Below are 18080 nucleotides of genomic sequence, written 5' to 3' on the forward strand. Positions count from 1 at the left end.
TTGAGCTAAGGTGAGAATCAGAGAAGGAGGAACTTACATGTTTGACCTTGGACATTTGTGGATGAAATATGAAATAAAAAATAAAGACGACAAGAAACTAATTGCACATACAGTAGTAATTCAGATCCAATGTTCAAAAAACCCTGGGAGAACTCAAACAACTAAAATAAAATCAACAGGGAAAATATATGCAGATACACAAAGGTCTTTTATTTTAATTTTTAAAATTCAGTTTTGGGTAGCCTTACGTCTGTTCCTATTCTCTATCCTTTCATCTCTTTATTTAGTCACAGTGTCATCTCTGAGATAATCCATATAGAGGATGTATCCTCTGTAGGATTGGTAGATTGATTAAGGTTGCCTGCCTCAAACATCTTTTACTTCTTCTAAATATCAAAGTTTCTTTGATAGGATTTCATGCCCTTACTGCTGCTCCTAGACTAAAGATCCCAAGACAAGGGTTTCTTGCTTTTTGGGGCTACTCCAAGACATGAAGCAGCATAAAAGATACTGGAAAACATAGAGCAAATATATGCAAGCACAGATACTAGTTCAGGTTCAGGCCTAAATTGTGATGATAAAGGCAGAGAAATGTCAACATTTCTCTGCCATTATTGCATAGTGAATAATGGAATGCTATCCAACACTCTTGTTTAAGAGACCTAATTGAGACAGGGCAGGTCAGTAGAACCTCTTTTAGTTTGCTGTGATAGGTTTGGAAAGATTTTACTGATAAAGTCATCTGTGTTTAGAATTAAACATTACATTAACAATGCCGAATAAGGTAATTGGGGTAAACATAGAATGCAATAGGGAGTGGCCTTGAAGGCTGGAGAAAAATCTGCTACCAGCCAGATAAGTGGGACTTGAGCCTAGGTCAAGAAGATAATTTGAAAAAATGTCTCAGACAAGTCCCTCTCTAGTTCATATGAAGGTAGAGAGGAATGGGGAAGCACACTAGACCCACATAATTCTGTTACTATACCTTTAACAATAAAAATAGTCCGGACTTATATGGTTTCTTAATCTGGTCTACTGTAGTATGTGGAGAATGCCTTGAGGGATGGGGGGAAGAGACAATGAAAATAATAATAATAATAAGAAAAAAGATCTAAGAAATTATGAAGAAGATGTGGGGACCCCCAGTGACTTAACACAGATAAATTAATTTAGAAATGACCAGCTCTAATGGATCAAGGAGTTAATAGTGGAGGTGGGAGATTTGATCTTTCAATCTGCAGGATTTTGCCTGTATAGCCTTTAATTTAATTTAATTTAATTTAATTTAGTTTAGTTTAGTTTAGTTTAATTTAATTTAATTTAATTTAATTTAACTTAACTTAACTTAACTTAACTTAATTTAATTTAATTTAATTTAATTTAATTTAATTTAATTTCCGCTCAGCTCCCGGAGGACTCTGGGCGACTTACAGCAAGAATATCTAAAAAATAATTTAAAAACGATTTAAAACCCCTTATAAAAACATTCATATACTTTATGGCAAGGTCTAAAAGATGTCTCATTTGCTCAATGGCTCCAGGTCTGATGGCAGAGCCAGGTCTTTAAGACTTTCTGGAAGGGCAGTATGGTGGGGGCAGTACGGAGCTCAGGAGGTATCTGGTTCCAGAGAGCTGGTGCCACCACAGAAAAGGCCCTCCCACATGGCATACTAACCAGCACTTTTAGCTAATGGGACCCGGAGAAGGCCAACCCTGTGGACCCTTATCAGTCATTGAGAGCTATGCAGCAGGAGGCGGTCCTGAAGATAGTCTGTCCCTAAGCCATGTAGGGATTTATTGGTGATACCCAATACCTTGAATTGTGTCCTGAGACCAATTGGAATCCAGTGCAGCTCGTGGAAAGTTGGTATGATGTGAGTGTACCTACATCATACAGAATACAGCTTGTGCGGCTGTATTCTAGACTAGTTGTAGTCTCCGAATGCTTTTCAAGCGTAGCCCATGTAGAGCGCAATAGTCTAACTGTGAGGTGATAAGGGCATGGCTGCCCGTGAGAAGAGCCTCCTGATCCAAATAGAGTCACAACTGGTGCACCAGGCAAACCTGTGCAAAGGTCCAACTGGCTACAGCTGAGAGATGTTGTTCCAATCTCAGCTGGGGATCCAGGAGGACTCCCAAGTTGCGAACCCATTCCGATGGGTGGGGGTAAACTTTCCCTTCCCAAAACCAAGGATGGACAGTTGGTATAGTCCTTCAGAGGCAATACCCTCAGCCACTCGATCTTCTCGGGGTTAAACTCTATAAAGTAGAGTTGGCAATAATATACTATGAGATATACTCTTAGTCTCATGGACTCTCAGAACATGAAAAAGATTCTTGATAGTTTGAATTTTGCCAACTGAGGACTGGACCTATGCTTCTCCTAACTCCTTCAGATAGATAAAATGGAGATAAAAGAATGGGAATCAGGAGCAAATGTCTCTTTCAGAGAGGAATTGCTACCGTACTAGTTGAAAGATTGGTAGTATGTTTTCTTTTGAAGCATCATGACTTAGCCCCGTGGTGTTATGCAACTTTTGCACAGTCTTCGACTTCCCATATTTAGGAATAACCTTGGAAAAGATGATTGGATTTTACTGTGGGTGAATCCAATGATCTTGATTTGTTTAAAGTTGAAAGAAAGGTTGAGCTAACAATGTTCCATATCTTTATTTACCCACATTAATCTCCGAGAGATACTTGTACAATTATTTTCCTAGATTAATAAATTATCCTGGAAAAGGAAGGGAGGGAAGGAGGGAGGGAGGGAGAGAGAGAGGAAAGGAAGGAAGGAAGGAAAGAAGGAAGGAAAGAAGGAAGGAAAGAAGGAAGGAAAGAAGGAAGGAAAGAAGGAAAGTGTCCTCTGGTTTAGGGGCTGGGTAAACCTCAGAAATTCTTCAAAGGCTGCATAATTTAAGTAAGCGGTGAGGGGAGCCATTCCCCGAAAGCATGTCTACCAACGACGCCTAAAACACGATTTAAGTATTGCCCACAAGATCATATGTCCTACCTGTCAATGACTACTTCAGCTTCAACCGCAACAACACAAGAGCACGCAACAGATTCAAACTTAATATTAACCACTGCAAACTTGACTGTAAAAAATATGACTTTAACAATCGAGTTGTCGAAGCGTGGAACTCATTGCCAGACTCAGTAGTGTCAACCCCTAACCCCCAACATTTCTCCCTTAGACTATCCACATTTGACCTCTCCAGGTTCCTAAGAGGTCAGTAAGGGGCATATATAGTGTGCCTTTCGTCCCTTGTCCAATTGTCTTTCCTTTATCTCATATATCATATATATTTTCTTCCTTTCATATATCTTCTCCTCTATTTTATATTTTTCTTTATATATATTACCTCATGTCTATTCTCTTCTATGCACTGTGTATTGGACAAAATTAAAAAAAAAACATCACATGGACACAGAATGGCGATTTCAAGGAATTCCCATTATCTGAAAACGATGACCCCCAAAGTTTGTTTCTCATTTCACCTTTCCTGATGAAAAAATAGAACCCAGTGCCCTAATATTTAATAGTCCAGGAATGCCTCAAAGTAATGTTATCCCTACCAAGTCAATTTCATTTGCTTTACTGTAATTGCTTTAATTCTGCCCCCAAAATATAGATTCCCCAACCTTAAAACCAATATCAGGGGAGCAAGGTTCTCTCTATACCAGTGTTTTTCAACCAGTGTGCCGTGGCACACTAGTGTGCCGCGAGACATGGTCAGGTGTGCCGCGAAGCTCAGCAAAAGAGAGAGCGAGAAAGAAAGCAAGAGAGAGAGAGAAAGAAAGAGAAAGAAAGCGAGAGAGAGAGAGAAAGAAAGAGAAAGAAAGCAAGAGAGAGAGAGAAAGAAAGCAAGAGAGAGAGAGAAAGAAAGCAAGAGAGAGAGAGAAAGAAAGCAAGAGAGAGAGAGAGAAAGAGAGGCAGAGAAGGAGGGACAGATAGAAAGAGAGCAAAAAAAGAGAGGAAGGAAGGAAGGAAGAGAGAAAGAGGGATGGAGCGAGAGAGGAAGGAAGGGAGAGAAAGAGGGAGAGAAATAGAGCAAAAGGGAGGAAGAGAGAGAGAGAGAGAGAGAATTTTTTTTGTCCAAATTTTTTTAGCCCCCTCACTCCCCCCCCCCGCTCAAGGTGCCCCATTATTTTGTATATGTAAAAAATGTGCCGCAGCTCAAAAAATGTTGAAAATCACTGCTCTATACAATACAATAGCTGCATTCAGCATCCCCTCCAATCCCCTCCTCTAAAAGCCCAGCCTCTGAAGCACAAATAAAATGAATAGAAATCCAGCCTGGATTTCAACATTTTGAAAGGTTGGTGCTGGAATTTAGAAGCATTTCTGCTCATGCTTGGGTCAAGGAGGTAATACTTCAGCTAAGAAGTCACATAGCTGTGATGGGGACTTGAATCTGCTCCTATCTAAATACCGAAATAACTACATCATATTCTTCTTCAGCTTACTTTAGAAGAACAAGATTCTTCTAAAGGCAAAACCACCTGTAATTATTTGTAAAAAGGGCGGAAGAACAATGAAATGCTTAAAAGCCCACTTTTGGAGAGCTATTTTGTGGTTGGTTTCACTACCGTAAATGTAATTTACATTTATTATGTGCCCCGAGCTAAGGATTGAGGTGAGGAGAAATGAAGCAAGGAGTTAAATATTTCCTAATTGAGGTAACTCTTGGCAGAAATAAAACGTGGAGGGGGAGGGGCAGAGGAAGACAGAATGTAAATAACCAACAAAGTTTCTCTTTCAGTCTCATTGAAGATCAACGGGTTCCTTTGGATGAGTTTACAAATGGTCCTTCTTATTTTTCATTTGGCAAATACAATGGTTAGTATTCTGAGCATGCCCAGTTAGAAGTACTCTGGGACCAGCAAACTGTGAACAAACCTGTTTGTACTATGCAGCTAGCTCAGATAAGCCCTAATTGTTATGCAACTCCTTAGCATAAGCTCCTGGCATGGCTCATATGATTCTCTTGTACTAAGTCTGTCCAAAATAGCAACAAGAAAGCATGTAACTAAAGACACAGCAGGGGTTGTAGGAATTCTCACAGGCCTTGGATGTTCCAAAGATTGAGCAGCTTCTTATTACTTATTCCAAAAATGCTTAGCATAATGTATTTTCTCCGGAGCTTCTTCAAGGTAAGGAGTTTTAAAACTTTTTTTTTCCTAAATGGTTTCAAATCTTAATTGCTATTATGAGGCTATAGATATGAATGACACTCCAAATATAAACTCCAAGATGTTAACATAAATATCACATGTTCTTTTGGGGTGCGGGTGGTATATCTTTTATGATCTTTTTCATAACTATATTTTTTAAATTTGTAGTTCTAGAGAGTAACCATGGAAAATAACTGTCACAATATTTTGATTCACTCAAGTAATGCAACATGCAAATGATTCATTTTGATACAATGTTTTACTTTTGTATGTATCCTAAGCATTGTTCTTGGCTTTTAAGCAAGAATAATTAACTTTGTTTTCAAGTTATGCATACATTTGTAAACACATCTGAGATGCAATAAATTTTGCGTTCAGGTGTTAAGGCATTGATGAATTTAATGAACGGGGTCAAAGATATATCTTGCATATCATAATTACTTAGAGGTTAACAGAACATTTCAACGGTACCACTGAAAGTGGTGTTAGTCAAGTATATCCTGTTTTATGGTTTATGTGGTTTGTGCTAGTGTTGGCGTGTTTCATTGCCTTGCCCTATGCTGCTTGCTTCCAATTTTCAGTCTGATTCTATAGTATGCAACAAATTTCAATGGATGCAAGACAGTTTATTTTACAGTTAATAAGGCAGCCTCATCCATCTGTATGTAACTTTGTTTAGTCACCAAGAAATCTGTAGAAAATATCCCGTCAACATACTGTATTGAAAAATGCAGAAAATACAGCTGGATAAAAACATGCAATTTCTGTTATGACTGGAACTAGAACTAACAGAAATAGTTCTGAAAATTTTCTGGCACATTTCAAGGGAATTTAAGAGAATCAATCCCTGTAATATTCATCTCCTTTTAAGTTAGAGTTTTGGCATGTGTATCTTTCTCAATGCTTCTATTGAGATTTCATGGATTAAAAAACATTGATCTTTAGCAGATACATCTAGTTAGGAGACAGAACATATTCCAAACCTCTTTATAGGATTAGAATATTTGATTAATCTGTATCTAATGCAACTCATTTCATGAACTTGCTTGAATTCATTGCAAGTAGTATGTTGCCATTTGGGCAAATTAGAAAATTTTAACAGCAAATTAAGGGTTTTGTTTTTGTTTTTTAAATGGGAAATGGTACACATATTTCTACAGTACACATATTTTCAACATGATTTTTATTACTTACATTTAAAATGTCTTAGGTCTTTATACATCAATATGATGCATGAAACAACTTTTTTGGAAATTTGTACAGTATAGAAGTTTTATACTATATTTATCTCTAACTTAAGTAAAACAGTTTTAGTGAAGGATTGTCCTTGATCACAAATTATATATTCTACATTTCAATGTTCCAGAAGTTCAGAACAGTTGGATAAACATTTTTCTCAACAGTTGAGAACCCGTTTGGTCTAGTGATTAAGGCTTCAGGTTAGAAAGCAAACTCTCTCTTGGCCCATCCCACCTCACAGGGTTGTTGTAAGAAAAATAGGAAGAAGAAGGAAGGTTCACTGCCTTGAGCTATTTGTAAAAATAAAAAGGTAGGATGTAAATAAAATGAATAAAAAAGCAAAGCTAAGGTAGAAAGGATATGAAATTATTATTTTGCAATACATGCCACTCTTTTTCTTCTAGGTCTTTGATAATAGTATGATAAACAGAAATGTACTCTGTACATTTTTTCTGATTACTTTATGTAATTGTGAAAAGAGTATTTTTCTTTGCCATTAAAGAGTGACAATATTATCCCCAAAGGATATAACTCGGCATGAGAAGTCAGTTAATCTAAACTAAATTGTAATGTAATGTGCTGAAGTGTAATATAAACTAAATTATAGTGCAATATGCTGATTAGTGCCCAAAGTTTTGTTATTTTCATTCTTAAATAGAAAATGGTTTATGCATTGAACAACATATCCAGTGCAAAGAGTAATCAATATAAAAATCAGTTTATATTCTTATACAATATTTTGAATTGAAAGTATGCATGGGATTTCTCATTTCTCACTTATTCCCTCACTTTACTTAGAGGATTTTTTTTGAAAGAAAATCGTTTATCAGTTCACTTCCTTTTAGATAAATATGCTCATTAATTTATCCTAAAAAGCAAAAGCAAGCAAACAAACAATAAAAAATACTGGATTATTATTAACATAAAATTCTCATGGCTCCTTCTATTGATGGCCAATAAACTATAATGCTATCTCTTAAACTTTCTCCAAGACTGCACTATCATTATTTTTACAGACAAAACTCCCATATTAGTTGTAGTTTCATGTCATCTGAATACAAATTACTTCCAGTGCTGAACTGTCATGTATGCTTTCATTTCATTGGGAGAATGACACTAGAATTCTCTTCATATCCCTCTGTCCTTTCTCACTCTAGTGAAGACTTATTGATTTTAATAAGGCACAATTGTACATATCAGTATTATGATAGGTCTCTTGCAGCTGTATTATAGGAATATTTTTTCTTCTTCTTCTGCAGGGCTAACAATCACTGCCATTGGTTAAAAAAAACATTTCTCTTTGAAACTGTTGTGATTGCATCCACAGTGTGGGGGAATGAGTTGTATTAATGTATGAATAGGCTTTAGAAAATGTTTTTCGCTCCTGCTAGTCTTCTGAAAAATGTTCTTAGTTAAATCTGTTAGGTCTGGTTACCATAGTAATGTTGCTCTGGATACCCATATAGAGTAGTTTTATCCCATGGAGGGGTGGGCAGAGTAATTATTCTTGGGTTGGCTTCTTTTCAATCAGTTTAAGAGAAAAGCTGAGGCTCTGTTCTGCCTTCTCTGTGTACAAAGAAACGATCTGTGCTACAATATTTGCTTGTGTCTCTCTGCTCTAAATAAAACGGGAACTTTAAAACTCTGTCACTTTAAAACAACTTCTTAAACAATTCACCGAAACAACTTCTTAAACAATTCACCGAAAGCTTGCAGGTTTGGAATACTTCCACTACAAAACGATAAGATTAAAAATTAAAGGAATGCATAGAAAAGCCATTGAAAGAAGTCACCGTAGTCATTCAAAAACTGTTACACTTCCTTTATGGTGTCATTGAAATGTGGAAGAACTTTACATCCCACTGAATAGGTTCTGCAGAACAAAATTTAAACTGGTAGAGGAAATTAAATATTTAAAATGATTGTGGCTTAATGCTGAATAAATACAATTAAGAAGATTTTAATTTTTTGATTCCTTATTAACATAACAACTAGAATTGTAAAACTTGTCTGAAGCAAACTATTGCTTCAGCATTATAAATCAACCATCAAACTTTCAGTACATAAAAACTTTGTGCAAATTAGATTATAAATAAGTAACTGATTAACTTGGGTCTCATTTCGCCTTTAACTTTACCATTTGAACACTATAATGCCATTTCTTTATCTTTCTTCTTATTTAAGATATCATTATTTTTATTGGCTAAACTCCATGTTATTTATACAGTCTTATGTCATCTGAATGTGGATTATTACTAGTGCATAATGTCATGCATAATTTTCACTATGTTGGGGGAATATCACTAGAAATGTCATACCTCTTGGTCCGTTCTCACACTAAAATTGGGATGTTTTTCTGAAGTATTTAAATACTTTCCAGACTTTAGAAGCATTTTAAGGCAATTGCAGTAGTTATGGAGCTGATACAGGATTGGGAGACTTACGTTCTATCCTTTAGCATAGAGGGGAACTAGGTGACTTTGATTCTCTTCCAGAGCAACCTTCTCATCATCATCATCATCATCATCATCATCATCACGATAACGATAACGATAACGATAACAACAGCAACAACAACAACAACAATAATAATACTCGCGGCACAAGAACAGGCCATTAAAACAAATGCTGTCAAAGCCAGAATTGAAAAATCAACAGATGATCCAAAGTGCCGAATCTGTAAAGAAACAGATGAAACAATCAATCACATACTCAGCTGCTGCAAAAAGATTGCACAGACTGACTACAAGCATAGACATGATGCTGTGGCACAGATGATCCACTGGAACTTGTGCCGGAACTACCATTTCCCAGTGGCAAAGAACTGGTGGGATCATAAGCCCGAAAAAGTGGTCGAAAATGAGCAAGCAAAACTACTGTGGGACTTCTGACTTCAGAGTGACTGAATTCTGAAGCATAACACACCAGACATCCTGATTGTGGAGAAAAAGAAAGTATGGATCATCGACATCGCAATCCCAGGGGACAGCAGAATTGAGGAGAAGCAGCTAGAGAAATTAGTGAAATACGAAGATCTAAAAATCGAGCTGCAACGACTCTGGCATAAGCCAGTGAAAGTGGCCCCAGTGGTACTTGGCACACCGGGCGCAATGCCAAATTATCTCAGCGGACATTTGAAAACCATCGGAATTGACAAAATTTTCATCTGTCAATTGAAAAAGGCCGCTTTACTGGGATCGGCAAACATAATTTGCCGCTACATCACGCAGTCTTAGTTACCTGGGAAGTGCCCGACTGGTGATGAAATACGAAATCCAGCATAGTGATCTCGTTTGCTGTGTTGTATTGACATAATAATAATTATTGATTAGATTTGTATGCTGTCTTTCTCCAAGGACTCATAGAGTTGTTGTAGGAGAACCAGAAGAGAGAAGTACAATGTATATAGTGTTGAGCTCTTGAAGCATCTTGCAAGATGGTATATTTATCTTTCAAAAATGTCCAGCTGCAACTATGGCTGACCTTGCCATTGATCATGCTGCCTGGATCTGAGGGCATCAAATTAACTTTATTTGAACTGAAAGGATCAGCCTGAAACATTAGGCTGGTATAGAATACTGGTTTATTACAAACCAGATGTTGGAATATAGAGAAATAATCTCCATGGAAACATCTTCAAAGAAAAATGAGAAAGTCTTAGTTGCCTCTTGAAAAAGCATTTTTGGGACAGCCATGACTGAGAATATCCATAGACATTCAGCTATGCAGAGCTGAAGATGCTTCTTTGATGAGAAGTGAAACATCTTCAAAGAAAAACCAGAATGTCCAGTTGCCTCTTGAAAAAGCACCTTTGGGATACAGAAAGAATGTTCTTCACATGCCAATTATCCCTGCCACTGACTGAAGTCAGATTGATTGGCTGATTGGCTATATGGTGGTAGATCTTGTGTAAATATATCTTCTGCTAATCAAAACCAAACACCTCCTGGTGTTTTAATAGACTGAACTCCTGGCAGAAATTCCTTCTGATGCTGGGGTCTCCATATTTGATTTCCATTTCCCCCAGCTATTAATATGTCATAGAATTTAGTATGACCGATTATATTTTTGAGAGCAATTTAACAGGAATTGTCTCTAGCTATAACATTTTAATAAACTAAAACAGCTGTTGAATAACAGCATTATTCTTAATCTACTGGAAATGCCTTTGAGCTACATTCTTCAAAGGCTGTATTTTGGAATGAACAGTTGAATATGAATGGAATATCCACTAACCAGCCATGATGTCCGCTTAAAGAAGAAGCTACTTCAGAAAATCTATAGAGCAGTGATGGCGAACCTTTTTCCCCTCGGGTGCCGAAAGCGCATATGTGTGTGCTACTGTGCATGCACGAGTGCCCGTACCCATAATTCAATGCTTGAGGACGGTTAAAATGGCCTCCCCTGCCCCCTGGAGGCCGTCTAGAGCAGTGATTTTCAACCTTTTTTGAGCCAAATCCTGGGGCACACCACCAACCAAAATGACAAAAATGAGTAGCAGCTTCAACTACTTGCCACGGCCACACAATGACAAGCGTGCGGCAGCCCGAGTGGGGACCTTCTTAGGTGTGGATGAGAGGCGTCCTACTATTGGTTCATTGCTAGTGGTTGGGGCGAATCCTAGAAGGTGATTGGTCAGTGAGCATTCCATGTGCCTCCATTCTTCCTGTCACTAATAGCTGGAGGGATTGTGAGGGGAATGTTTATGTTTAGATGGAGGTGGCTGGTGGTGGGCCGGATAAATGGCCTCCACGGGCAGTATCCGGCATGCGGGCCGTAGTTTGGGGACCCGTGTTTAATTTCCCCATGACACACCTGATCAGGTCTCAAGGCACACTAGTGTGCCGCGGCACACTGGTTGAAAAACACTGCTCTAGAGGCCTGAAACAGCCCATTTCCCAAACATTGGTAGGCCTGGTAGGCCTGTTTTTCGCCCTCCCCAGGTTCCAGAGCCAAAAATGCCCCCCCCAGACTCTCTGGAATCCAAAAATCAGCTGGCCAGCACACACATGCACATTGGAGCTGAGCTAGGGTAACGGCTCACGTGCCAGCAGATATGGCTCTGCGTGCCACCTATGGCATCCGTGCCATAGGTTCGCCATCACTGCTATAGAGGTTCAAATCTTAACATGAGCCTATAGAATCACATTGGTTTTCAAATTGTTTGGACAAGACTATACATCTGAAGTAACAGCATGTACCAGATGTTCATTTTTTTAAATGATTGAAATTACAGTTGTGTACTATCTTAGTTATTTAACAGTTGCTGCCTTATCTTAAAAAATGTTATCTGTAATTGAGGCTGATATGTAGACTTATGCAAGCAAAACTGTGTTTCGTCATGCACAAAACTTGAAGACTTAAAAATTTTCCAAAACGATTCTGACATTTGGGCCTGATTTGTTTACATCAACATCTTTCAGTCAGAGGCTTATTTGGCCTACAGCAGAAACAGACATCTTAAAAAACTGACTTTGCCCCATGGGACTGGGTGTGGATGGAATATGCTGGCCCAAGCCTGTGTGCTTCATGTATCCAGAATCATAATCTCAGAAGAATAGATTTGCTATTTATCACAGCATTCTACATCTTGAAAATAATTCACCCTAAAACCAGAACGAAACATTTATGGTCCTCATAATAAACTGGAAGAACATGGACGAAAGAGAAGGATGAGTGATTAAAGTGGTGGACCTGTGGATGAAGCCGGGTCAGAAATAGTGCGAACTGTAAGTGGTGCTAGCTGTCAAGGGCAGTGCAGAGGAAACGAACACCTGCCAATGTATGAATGGCTCTTTAGCAGTTTAATCCCATTAAATGCCAGATGAATATTAATCTTCCCCCTTTTGTGGAACTACATTATGTAGCTATGTAACCAGTGGTTGCATGTGACCTATCAGGCCGTGAGAATTTAGAGAATTTGATCTCCTGACAATATTAAATGGTTGGTGCGGGGTTTTGATGTGAATACAGTAGTTGCTTTTGTAAATGAGTCAGATCTCCTTGGTGGCAGGGACTGGGTACAGAGAAGAGAACTGCTTTAAGGATAAATTCTTGGCTTGTGAGTCTTAAGGCCCGAGCTCGTAAGTCGATCAACTCACATCTTGAACGAATGCCTTTAGACTTTGTTTTTCACGCCGAGATAACTGGAAGCAAGGAGATTCTTGCACCACCTAGTGGAAGCTTGGCTCATATCCCGAATTTGAGCTTGGGTGTCGAACAGAAATTTCGCTCGCGTCGCGGCTCGTAACTTGGAATACTCGCATGTGGAGCAGCTCGCATCTAGAGGCACCATTGTATTAAGTATGTAGAGATTCTTCAGACCAGTTGATTTATTTATTTATTATTATTTATTACTTAGATTTGTATGCCGCCCCTCTCCGAAGACTGGTGCTAGGATAAAGTGACCAGATTTTAACATTGGTAAAGAGGGACACCATTGATGGCGGTGTGGGTTGTGTGTGTGTATATGTGGGGGGGGGGGAATTCTCTTTTTTTCCTCTCTCTTCCTCCCTCCCTTTCTTTCTCTCTTTCTCTCTCCCTCCCTCTTTCTTTCTCTCTCTTCTTCCGTCCTCTCTTTCTTTCTTTCTCCATCCTTCTTTCTTTCTCTCTTCCTTCCTCTCCTTTTCTCTCTCTCTCCCTTCCTCCCTTTCTCTCTTTCTCACTCTCCCTTCTTCCCTCCCCCTCCCTTTCTACCCCCTCTCTCTTTTCCCCTCCCTTTCTATTTCTCTCTCTTTCTTTCTCCCTCTTTCTTTCACAGAATGTGCTGAGATTTTTTAAAAGCTATTTTTCATGTCAGCAGCACTTTTTCCAGCTAAGGACTATAACATGTTTGAAAGGTAGTGACTTACTTTTTTCAAGAAACTTAAAAGGCATAATGATATCCACAGCAACAGCATTCTGCACTTGATGCAGAGAGGTTCATACCTTCCGCTGTATTTAACTCTGAATTTGCCTCAATGGCATTCACCTGTATATTCAACTAGGGTGTGTTATGTGCAGCCAACATTGGTCACTTTATGCTAGGGGGAACTCGGAGACAAGGGATAAGTGCCTGGCCTATGTACCTCTTCAGCTGGCCAGATTTAAATTATGGTTGAGTTTTCTTTGACAGGCTCAGCTTCAGTCCAAACGGCAGCTATTTTGCAAAAGTATTCTCTGCATATTTCTTTATGTATAGAGTATGCTTGGAGTACTTATCTTCCTTGAACAATGACCTCCCATCAAAAACATGAGACTCAAATTTTCCATTCCTTCTTCTTATTAACAACAACAACGTATTTAATTCCCTGCCTATAAATCAATTACATATATTTATTTTATTTATTGATTAGATTCTGTTACATTTTAGTCACAAATGATTCTAAGTAGGTTAGTATTTATTTACTTATTTATTCAGTTTATATGGCTACCCATCGTGCAAAAGCAACTCTTACATTATAATTTATAATAAAATATTAAAATTACAAAATTAATAATACAAAATTAATAATAAATAATGTATAATATTGCAGTCATTCAGCACCATTGAGCTAAAACAAAATGTGTCAATTAAGAATCCCTAAAACTTATCAGGAAAGACTTAAGGAACTCAACCTGTATAGTCTGGAGGACGGAAGGGAAAGGGGCGACATGATCAAAACATTTAAATATGTTAAAGGGTTAAATAAGGTTTAGGAGGGAAGTTGACCAGATTTTGATTTTTTTTTCAATTTCTCACTTTTTCTTATCTTAAATTCCATTCCAGTGGCCATAACTTTCAACTTTGCATAAGGATTTATGTGCAATTGTGTGTTTTTAATAGGAAAGCGAATACAAAAACAAGAGGGCACAATCTGAAATTAATTGGGGGAAGATCAGAAGCAACATGAGAAAATATTATTTTACTGAAAGAGTAGTAGATGCTTGGAACAAACTTCCAGCAGACGTGGTTGGTAAATCCACAGTAACTGAATTTAAACATGCCTGGGATAAACATATATCCACCCTAAGATAAAATACAGGAAATAGTATAAGGGCAGACTAGATGGACCATGAGGTCTTTTTCTGCCATCAATCTTCTATGTTTCTATGGTCTGCTATTACCCATGAGATGGACTTCCTCTGATATAGATGGTCAGAGACAGTCTGATCTATTCAACTACTGTATATGTGAGGTTATTGTAAAATTACTACTATTACTATTACTACTACTACTACTACTATTACTACTACTACTACAACAACAATTTACTAATCTTTTTCAAGTATTTTTTGAATTGATTGATAAACTGAAATCTAACAAATCATGGAATTTTCACACTAATCCGTGCCACCTTTTTGAAACTTTAAGAGTGGTTGTACTTGTACCTAAAGCTATAGAAAACTTTGTTTGAAGATCTAGAGAAGGCTGATAAAGTTGGCCAGATTTGGATTATTTTTTCAATTTCTCACTTTTTCTTATCTTAAATTCCATTCCAGTGGCCATAACTTTTAACTTTGCATAAGGATTTATGTGAAGTTGTGTGCATATTTTCATAAGACAAACATTGGTGCAAAATTCACCTAATTGGTGCATTTTGCAATATCAGGTAGCTTGTCTGACCTTGTCAGCTTAGATGTTAGACCTGATTAGTAGCTGAATGTGAAATCTTCAGGCAATCCTGAGGCTATAGGCTAGACTGGGAAGTAACAAATATCAGAAGATAAAGATAGACTTTTTTGATGACTCAGATTGTAAGCCTCATAGACATGTGTAATAGCGAAATGGGTACCAGTGGTGCATATATTTAATAAAATTAAAAAATAAACATGTTGTTAGGAAAACTGCATGGGAGTATTTCCGTAAGACACCAGGAGTTCAGTGTTCTTGAAGAATTCCCTATGTATTTTTCAAGCAATTATATTTAATCTGTTTTATTTCTTTAAAATAAAATATGCAGTTTGTTTGCATACTTTCCCTGAGACATATTATTACTATGAATACTAAGTTGAAACCCCCCCACAAAATACCAGATGAAAGTGTCTTTATTTCATTGACTGTGGAAATGTAGCTTTAAAAAAAAATCAAAATGCAAATGAAACTAAACATTTCCACCATTCATACATTTATTTTTTTTCCTTTTAAAAGTTGATTGGACATGGCTCATACCATATTTACTAAATTAGTTTCCTGAGTTGAAAGATATTGAAATGAATGATAATACTCTGAATGTACAAGATGAAAATCAAGTATATGTTAAAGAGTCTTTTGATCAAATGGCATGAGTAAACAAAACCTTTTGGGACACCCATGTAGTTGCAGGCATGATTGTTCCTTGATAACAGCTAATTTAACAGATGGATTTGAATGAATTTGAACTTAGTGAGCCCTGAGATTCTGATACTGTATTGATGCTATTGAGAACAAGAATATTGTATTGGTAATGTGTTAATATTACTGCCCTGAGTCTTTCGGGATTGGGTGGCATAGAAATCAAATTAAATAAATAATATTTCCCCCCCTAGCTAGACAGAACACAACTGGGACAAAAAAGATATATCCAGGAAAATCTACACAAATGTATATCTGCCAACAAAAGACAAACATTAGTGTATTTAATGAAATGAATTTTAGTTCCCAGGTTTTGGACCATAATAAATATGACAGTCCTTAAATGTTACAGAGGTCTTGGTTACTTTTGTTGCAATAGCTATTTGATATGCTCATTTACTCTTTTATAGCTTCTCTGCACTTCTTTCTGAGGAGCTGTTAAGCTATCCAGACGTAACCTTTCAAAAAGATGATAATGCTTCCTATATTATTTAGAACTTTGCTTATCTAACAATAATTTGGTTGCTGATTAAATTATTGCAGTTTAGGGATCTTCCTCAAGAGGGGGCAATTGCAAGGGAACAGGGTGATAGCTGGAATGATGAGAATGCTGTAGCCTGATACCACTGCAAGATTTCTTGTCTGATGAGCAGAGGTGGGCTGCTAAAGTGGAATGGTGACATGTGCTCGCCCCGTGGCTCTGAGTGTTAGCAGAGTCCAGTATAATTATACTACTGCACCTGGGCTGGTAGCAAAATTGTGTGCAGACACGCAGGTGTGCCTCTCCACGCAGCTAGTACTCAGAGCCACGGGGCTAGCATACATCACCGTTCCACCTTAGCAGCCCACCTCTGCGTATGAGAGTGAGGAAATACCATTCCAAGCAGATGTAGATGTTGCGTTTGTTGGTATCTGTTAAGTTTCTCTACTGAATAGGCAGGAGATGGATTAGTAACTTTAGCTCTTTATTGGTCATACCTAGCAAACTTCAGCGAGACCCTGCTATAGGCAGGGGATTAAATAGGGAGCCCTTTAAATCAGGAGCCAATCAGATTTTATCTGCTTGAGTTTCTGGTTGGACTGGAGTGAAAACTTCTCAGGACATAACAGTATCTATTCTTTTACTGAAAAGAGCTAGGTAGATATCCATTATGGATAGATTTTAAAACCAATCAGAAGTTCAGCAATAAACTATGTATTGCCTGAAAGTATCTTTATAGATATACAGTAGTATTTATTAATGCACTGTCATTATATATAAAAAATTATAATTTTCTCACGATATATATGTTGTGGTTAGTTTCAAAATTACTATCCATGATGTGTCCACCATCAGTCTTTATGTTGAACAACTATAGATGGTCAATATTTCTGGTTTTTATTCCTCCTAATAAGATGGGATTTACTGTCAATAAGATTTTAAATATGATCACAAATCTTTCTCCAGGTTCTAAATAATGTATTTTGAAAAAAATTGCGTCAAAGGTAAAATAATGGCATGCAGGCTTATCCTGCTGTTTCAAAGATCAGAAAACTAATACTAATGCTAGTATCATGTCGGGAAACAATTCACTTTCCAGCTAAGTAGCAAGCAAAATACATAGTAAATAACTAATTGATTATAATTTCCTCAACATCTAAGGCAACTGCACTATCAATCACAAACTAATTTGAATGCTCCAGTATTGGCCAGTGTTAGTTATCAAAAACACTAAACAATATTCAGGATAAATATATATTTCCTGGTTCATTTCAATATACATAGAGAAAAAGAGAAAAAATAGAGAAAAAGAACATAAGCAAAGTTTTCAAATGTTATTTGGGTAAGTTCCAATCAGAAATAATTTCATTACTAAGTCATAAGACTTATCAAGGGATTTGGAATATCCTGTAGTACTATGCAACACAACTTTGACAGAAGAAATACAAAGTTTAAAATGTGAACAAAACACAAAAGAAAAGCATAAAAAATATAGTTATCCTTTATCTTCATATTGATTAACTCAAAGATTTATAAACAAGTCCATTTCTCTTCCTAGATTTTATTTTTCTTTTTTGAGACATTTGGACCAAAATCTTTTCCAGATCCACTTAAGGAACAAAATGATGCTATGAAGTTGTCACTAATACAACTGGAGTTGTGGCATAATATAAAATAATGCTCTTTAAACTTGGCCACTTTTTGATATGTGGATTTTATGCTTGCTGGGAAATGCTGGGAATTGAAATCTACATACGGTACCATAAAGTTATCAAGTTTGAAAATCACCAATGTAGAATTAGCATTGCATGTCCTGCAGCAATGAATGTCTCCATACAATCCTTACTTATTGACATGTTCACTTGAAAAAGCCCAAATGCTGAATTCGTGGCA

Source organism: Erythrolamprus reginae, chromosome 5, assembly GCF_031021105.1.
Source record: "Erythrolamprus reginae isolate rEryReg1 chromosome 5, rEryReg1.hap1, whole genome shotgun sequence".
In the NCBI taxonomy this organism is placed as follows: Eukaryota; Metazoa; Chordata; class Lepidosauria; order Squamata; family Dipsadidae; genus Erythrolamprus; species Erythrolamprus reginae.